We start from the raw sequence: 8,189 nt of genomic DNA on the forward strand, positions 1-8,189 counted from the left end.
TTCATTTCAGGGGTACAAATGATTGATCTCTTTAACGATGGATGTAGCTGATTTTAGCAAGAGATGGTCAGCATCCTGAGGAGATGTTTAGGGCAAAAGAATCATCTTGATCGCAATATGACCCGGGCGTTTATTTGAAGAGGTGGACGAGATGCTACATCATAGCAATATCCATAGTTAATGAATCAAAATGGCCCATTGAGTAAATACATCATTTAAATAAGAGGCAAAACAAGTTAGCCCAGGCCAACTCAACACTCTGTAGTAATCAATATTTGTATTATTTATGTAGTATTGTTTGCTTTTGTGGTATTGATGCCCTTTATTGATGCTTGTGAGGTATTGACGTGCAATTTTGGCATCTGCTCTCGTGGGGTGTTTTCATGTGTTCTGAGAATTTAACCACCACCATATGGCATACTGTATTTATTTAAATCGGGAAAATATATTGGACAATCTTTCACACTCACTCTCATGCATTTGGACACGCTGAAGGCTTGAATAACCTTTTTCTATTAAGGTGCATGTTTTTGGAATGGAATATGAAAACTTCACACAGGGGGATAGAATGTGCCCAGATTTGGACCTCTGCACAGATAGACGTACAGTCCCTTTGAAGCATGACTTCACTGTGCTGCCTGTACAAAAACAGTCCGAAAGACTAGATTGAGGCATTAAAATGCAAATTGGACATTTGGACCTGCAGTGTAAAGCCAGCATTTTTCACAGTACTGTTTGTTAAAATAATTTCTGACTTGTTCCACTTAGCACGTTTCAGTTTCGGGTTGCGAAAGCAAAAACAGACGGCCAAGAATGTCTCATTTTCTCCCTCCCTTTCTTGTGCCATTACATAAAGGTCTTTATTTCAGACCTTCTTCTGTGTTGTTTTTTTGGGCCCTTACTTTCATTGTTAGAGGCTCAATCTCTCGAGCACCTTTTTGGTGGCGTGTAATTGGCTTCCATTGATTCACTCGGTCATCACGGTAGCTTGGCCGTGTTCTCTGCTGACCCTGCAAAAGCGAGGGGAAAAAAAAATCAGCCAGGCTGTCTAACAGGCTTTGGACCTGCAGTGTACGCACACACACGCGCACACACAGACACACACACACACACAATTCACAAAACAAGCAGTGAATGATTGTGTCAGTGAGCTGGAAGTGAGTCAACCTGCCCCTCATAGTTAGTGTCACACAAAAAAACCCAACAATAGACTCACGGTTTGGGGTCGCCCGCTATTACATTGGGTGGGGGGTTGGAATGGTGGAGGGGTGACGGGGCGGCCAAATGAAGCATCATCAAGAGGGGCGGGGGTGCACGACCAGTCAAGCCACGTGTCACCTTGAGCTCTCTGGAAGAAGTGTCCGGAGGAAGCCTGCTGGGAATTAGGGGTGTGAAGGATGAAGTGGCAGAGGAAGTCGAGCCAGGCGTCCACTTGTCCATATGTGACAACAGGTGTGACTGTCAATGAAGTCGGAGGGATCGTTTGGCCATTGCTTACTTTCTCTATTATCACCCAGGCCGATGCGAAACCAAATTTGATACACTGCCAATGTTACGATACCTTCACAGTACGTATAAAGCTATACCATTCACTTCAGCAATGATGACTCATGCCATTCTTGCTCTAATTCTGATACGATTCCCTCCAATTACGATATGTTCATTTCAATCACAATGTAAAAACGCTTTTCTCGGCTTCCCTTGTGCCAAAATAGGAGAAGTGTTATGGAAATGGATGGATAAATACAGTAGTAAAAAGTTTGGGAGGGCCATGGCTTATGAGGTGCAGTTGCCCCCTGTAAGTTGGAAAATTTTGGTTTGCGTGTGGCGTTTCCTAAATCTGTCCTTGGCTCAGTGGTTAACAATCCTTCCCATTGCGGTTGTGTGCCTTCCCTCCGTGATTTCCTCTCAAAAGTGCATGTTGGGTTAATCCCAGACGAATTAGTCCATGAGTGTGTGTTTGTCAATCTCTCTGTGTCAGTCTTGGGTGTCCCCTGCCTACTGCCCAAAAACGACTGGGATAGGCCCCAGCAGCCCCCCGCAATCCGAGGATAAAGCGGATTGTAAAATGAATGAATGAATGAATGAGGAGAACAAATTGCTACACTGTGCATATACTAAAACCTTCGGCGGGTGTGTCTGCATGAAAATGTTTCAGACAATGTATCGCTTGAAAGTGTTCTGGATCTTCAACCGGCCTTGTGGCTAATGTCATGGCCGAAGTAACTCCGTGTAGATAGTTACAATGTGAATTAGCAGTTCAGAAGGGCTCGCTCACTGACACACTTTCAGAAATAGGGAGAGAAAAACAACTTGGTTTTTTGATTTCACACGTGATTGGTTGGCATGCGCACCAGTCCAAACTCCAGACTCAACGATTTGTATACTCACCATTAAAAAAGCAATTATCTTTTATATGTCCCCTTTAAGTTGTCATCCAGTAATGAGAGGATAAAAACGGTGGATTAAAAAGGTTACCAAGAGTGTCCTCAATGTCGCCTCGTGTCCCCCTTTTGCCTCGCAATATAAACGGCAGATGATGACAGCGATGGCTCCTGAGGTGTGCGCTATGCTACATTTGCTATTCAGCTCACTGCTGCCGCCGCCTCGCACCACCTGACTGGACACACACAAACACAGCCATGAACAAATGTATTGCTCACAGCTGCTGTGTCACTGACTTGGTCGCGATTTGACAGATCCAGGATTTTTTTTCCTTTTTTTTTTTTAGATGTCCATCATCACGTTTCACCACCATTAAAGGAATTTCATATTTGGGGCACACTTTCACATTTTAGCGGACATTATGTATATCTGGGACACATTAATACCAATCACTGTTCAATGGTGGATAGCAATAAAATTTTAGAGCAGAGCAGGCAATAAGGCAAAAGGTTTTAATCACTAGAGGGTAGCGTTAATGTCCATATTAATTAATAAGGTTTATCTACCGCGATGCTAATTTTTTAATGTGGACCCCTATTAACAATTCACAATATGGCACTTTGTATGCTCTGTATGCCGTGTGTAGCATCTGTTCTTAAATTAACGAGGGATTAAATAGTGCGTATCTGTCGTTCCCATGAGAATTTTGTACGAAAATCAGTGTATTTGAATGAACAACAACTTATTTTTTTCTGCATTTTTGTTTCCAGTAATCCCTCCCTATAACACGGTTCATCTTTGACAGCTTGGCTGTTTCACTGATATTTTGTTTTTGTGCAGTTTTTTTAGAGTGCATTTTATTCTGCATCCTGATTGTTAGCCAATCTGTCAACTAATGTCAACAGTCTCCTCATCGCTGTACAGCTTGCCAAATTTTCTCCATGACAAAACTCACAATGCCAACGAAACATTCTGTACAGTATTTCTAAAAAAGTGTCAGCTGTTTGTATAAAAACTTTTATATATTTATTTGTTAATGCTTGCGCCTGAAAACATCTTTGGCTTCATTCAATACAGCGTTGAAAACGTAATAATCCTTTTTAGAACACAACACCCATGAGAAACAAGAGATTACTGTATATAAAATGTAGAGTTTACCAAGTTTGTCAAGAATTGTGGAAGGACAAAAGGGTGGAGCCAGAAATGTTTCAGTGGGGTGATAAAGTGAGAGGTGGCCATCAGCTCCTATGCATATGCCGAGAACCCTCACTTTAACTAAGAAGTCATTGTTTATCATACCATCCATAGTCAGGCCTTCATGAAATACATGTCACACTTGTGCTGAACCTTATCCAACACTCTCATAATACAAGCAGGATCAAGTCTAAATAAAAGACAACATTTTGCTCATCTTAATTTATGACAAAATGCAATTTTTTGGTCATTGCTTTGCTTTTGTGTACTTTCTCATAATCTACTTCTCATGCACTTATTTGCTAGCTAACAGTCAGTCAGAGTGATCAATTGTCACCAACAGCCGACACTATATTGCATACTGCGATTGATGGCCCGTTCATTGAAATTGCATCTAAAAAGCTCAATGACACTAAGCTCTCTGCAAGTGTTGCTTTTTACTCAAGGTTTGTTTGTTTCTGCTTGCATTATGAATGTGTTGGGCAAGATACTGTATGTAGCAGGAATTATATGACTGTGGATGGCATGACAACAATTACTTCTCAGCCATGATGTGCACTTTCTATGATTTAAATTGACAAGACTCAAATGTTCTTTAGTAACTACCGCTTCTTTTCGTGTTTGTGTTCATATCAATTGTAAATTTGTTCTTTAAATATAATACAAATTGATTGTGGCAGAGTATTAAGGTATATTAAGAATCATGCATCTGCGTCAAAAGTGACAGGGAAGTCAGAGGTGTCAAAATTTCCTCCTTGATGTGGAGCAGCCCGAACGAGACAAAGCTAAGGATCATTATTTTTAATCACATTAGAGAATCTGACAGTTCCGACCTCCAATTATGACAAGTTTTCTAATTGGTATGCTTAGCTGATACCATACATCAATGGTTGCTGGTTCATGCTCCACAATCTCCACATGGCTGCATTGACTCATGACAAATGTGGCACTGTAAGTCAGCTTTTAAAAGTGTTTAAATTTATTTATGTATTTTAACAAGGATGTGATTTTCCAAATCCAATAGCCACACACTGACAAGCAAATACAGAAGACCATTGTTGTTGTTGGTTAGCGCGTCACATCTGAGTGATGTGTTTAATGCTTCGTGGTTTTTCCTCAGTTTTCTTGTTGTGCCAGTGGGCTATTTTCAATGACTATACAAGACAAAAAAACAATCCGTCCAGCATTATTTATCTGGTTCAGGTCAAGTGATGAATAATGTTTATTTTTTACTTTTTTCAGACCGAGATAGCAACAATGTTCTTGCTCGGAAACTAAAACACCGGCAAAGGAATTTCTTGATTGATTATTTTCTTAACATGCATAGGCAATTATCTTGGACAAATAACGGCTGTGTTTGCTCATACGATGTCCACGGCCATATACAATGAATGCAATTAATGGATTTGTTTACAGCTTCTTTCGAAATCAGTTATTTTTATTTGCTTGGAGGCTCAGTTCTCATGAGAATTTTCATAAAGTGACCTTCAAATGTCTCCAAAGATACTTCAGAGCCATAGTCTGCATTGAACACCAAAATAATGTGTTTCCAGGACACATTCCTAACCTCAATGGCAACATCAAGCGTGTAAGTGGCCGAGTGACACATTCTCTTGGGTGGGGTGGGGAGGCAGTTGAAAGCCGTCCAGGAAAACAGTAACTCTCCAAAAGAAGAAGTGAAATTAAAAGTGCTTCATCGTTTATGGAAAATATGTGAGACAAAGCAGTATTTATAATAATTTTCTCACCAGAAAGTTTCAGCTTCACAGTTGGACACATAGAGTGTAATTACATCCTGGCAGGAAATAATAATTATTTTTTTATGATTACGGTAAAACAGTGATGGTGGGATGCTGCGCTTACCATCTAATCATATCATCAATCATTTATCCTGCCAGTCCAAGTGTGCCATTCTGATTTAAAACCTTTATCGTCGATTTTAACGTCAATTTGAAACTTAACGCAACCATACAAACAAACAAACCAACCGCGGAGGAGTAATTATTTTGTTTAGATTGTTTTGATTTTTTAGATGAGTGTGTTCTGGCATTAGTTTTTAAAACTGGACGGTGATTTTAAAGTGGACCAGCAAAGTGGTGCTGTTCTTAAACCCAGCTTCTTTTTTTTGTTTTTTTTTTTAGGCAGCTGGCTGAAGCTGAGCTTCTCCTCTCACAACAGTACTGAAAAACAGTAATCCATGCCATCCTTACATCTTGGCTGGAGAGCAGCACTGCACTTAATTTTGAAGTCAGCTAGTCCTCCCTCAAGCGCAAGCCTCCAGTTGGTCCAAATTACTGCTGCTCTCCTTCGAACTGGAGCTTGGAGGAGGGGGGCACATAACTCCAATTCTAGCCTCCTTTCAATAACTGACTAACTTTAGAATTCCTTTTAAGATTGTTTCATTTGTAAATAAATCTTTAAATGGTATCGCCCAACCTTACCTCCGAGAATTGAGCTTTTCTGTTACCGGTCACTCCCATTGGAATGATCTTCCATTTAAACTTTAGCCAGATCCTGTCTCTGTCCATCTTGAAAGCTCCTTTTAAAACCCATTTTTATTCTTTGGCTTTTGCCCCAGCGTGAGACTCAGCATTGTTTGAGCGTTTTATTTTGTATATTGTTTTTTTGGCACTTATTTGTTTTAAATGTATTTATTTTTACTTTATGTTAAGCACTTTGAATGCAGCTGTGGTGGTTTGTAAAGTGCTCTATAAGTCAAATTGAGATAAGTTTTTCAACTGCATGGCAGGGAGCGGGAGATCGACAGGCGGATCGGTGCAGCGTCTGCTGTGATGCGTACGTTGTATCGGTCTGTCGTGGTGAAGAAGGAGCTGAGCCAAAGGGCGAAGCTCTCAATTTACCGGTCGATCTACGTCCCAACCCTCACCTATGGTCACAAGCTATGGGTCGTGACCGAAAGAACGAGATCCCGGATACAAGCGGCTGAAATGAGTTTTCTCCGCAGGGTGTCCGGGCTCTCCCTTAGAGATAAGGTGAGAAGCTCAGTCATCCGGAAGGGGCTCAGAGTCGAGCCGCTTCTCCTCCACATCGAGAGGAGCCAGATGAGGTGGCTTGGGCATCTGATTCGGATGCCTCCTGAGCGCCTCCCCGGTGAGGTGTTCCGGTCATGTCCCACCGGGAGGAGACCCAGAGGAAGACCCAGGACACGCTGGAGAGACTATGTCACCCAGGTTGCCTGGGAACAACTCGGGATCCCCCGGGGAGAGCTGGAAGAAGTAGCTAAGGAGAGGGAAGTCTGGGCTTCCCTGCTAAAGCTGTTGCCCCGGATAAGCGGTAGATGATGGATGGATGGATGGACCCCCATCAATAGACCTCTCAATAATCTTTAAAGCACAGGTGTCAAAGTCAAGGCCCGAGGGCCAGATCTGGTCCTTCACATCATTTTATGTTGCCCGCGGGAACAAATCATGTGTGTCAACTATCATGATTCTTGCTGAAATCTGTACCAAAATGTCAAATTGTCATGGTAATAAATAACTTTGATATTTTGCACCGACCCTACGAGGGAAGCTGAAACACCTAAGTGGCCCGCGACAAAAAATGAGTTTGACACCCTTGCTTTACAGGTTCTCAATAGGGTTGTGGTCAGAGGAGGATGATGGCCACCCGATTAGTTTTTCTCCCTTTTTACCCATAGAAGTTAAAACAGCGCCCTGTGATTGGCTGGCAACTGATTCAGGGTGTCCTCCGCCTACTGCCCGAAGACGGCTGGGATAGGCTCCAGTACCCCCCGCAACCCTAGTGAGGATCAAGCGGTTCGGAAAATGGATGGATGGATGGAAGTTAAAACAATGGTATCTGCAGCAGTGTGTGTCAGTGCATAATCTTCCATGAGATGATGTTTTTTTTTAATTAAGTGCAAAAACTAAAACAAAACTGCAAATACAAACTACAAAAAACTATGTTGCTTAACCACATGGAACAACTTTATGAAGTAATATTCCTTTGATGAGGCTCATCTGGTAAACTGATTCTCAAACTTGTTTGCAATTGATTCCTCAACTAGTAATTTACAGTAAAGTACAGTGTGTTGTGCTTTTCAAATGCTTGGATTGTAATGAGATAAAAACATCGAGCTTGTCTGTCCTCGCTTTCTTATATACAGAGCATACATTATCCAGTTGTTGATTTTAACTTTACTTCCCACTTGGCATTCGCTGAAGGGTCTGCTATTTCTCTGGCGCTCACGGCTCAGCTCGCTAATGCGCTCCAGCCTGCGCTTCGCTCTACCATGTAAATGCAATCAACTTGCTGACAAGAGTATTTCTGTTGGCAGAGCCGGCGTTCTGTTCTCCACATTAAGAAAGAACTAATAAACAATTCGGCAAGTCATCTAAAAATAGAAAGAATAATTGCAGTGCGTTTTTTTTTATTGATTTTTTTATGCGCTTTGTTTTGACAGCTGTGGGCCACAAGTATATTTAACCTAATTTAACGCGACAAGGTTAATTTTGTGCCTCTCGGGGTACAGTAAGACTGATTGCTGACCTTTAGACACGCGGATTCATGGTCAACTTTTAATTAGGTTGCCCTCACTCACTTTACCACTTTGCTTTTCTAATACAAAAAAAATCGCATATATGAGATGT

The 8,189-nt window shown here is 41.6% G+C and overlaps 1 long non-coding RNA gene across 1 annotated transcript; it reads left to right on the plus strand.

Annotated features, from left to right (window-relative positions):
• Positions 1-6,902: 6,902 nt before the first annotated feature.
• LOC127616335 (uncharacterized) lies at positions 6,903-7,680 on the plus strand. The gene is made up of 2 exons (XR_007967091.1): positions 6,903-7,239; positions 7,384-7,680. It is a non-coding gene; the product is annotated as an uncharacterized LOC127616335 (long non-coding RNA).
• The last annotated feature ends 509 nt before the right edge of the window (positions 7,681-8,189 follow it).

This window comes from Hippocampus zosterae, chromosome 15 (genome assembly GCF_025434085.1).
Source record: "Hippocampus zosterae strain Florida chromosome 15, ASM2543408v3, whole genome shotgun sequence".
Classification (NCBI taxonomy): domain Eukaryota; kingdom Metazoa; phylum Chordata; class Actinopteri; order Syngnathiformes; family Syngnathidae; genus Hippocampus; species Hippocampus zosterae.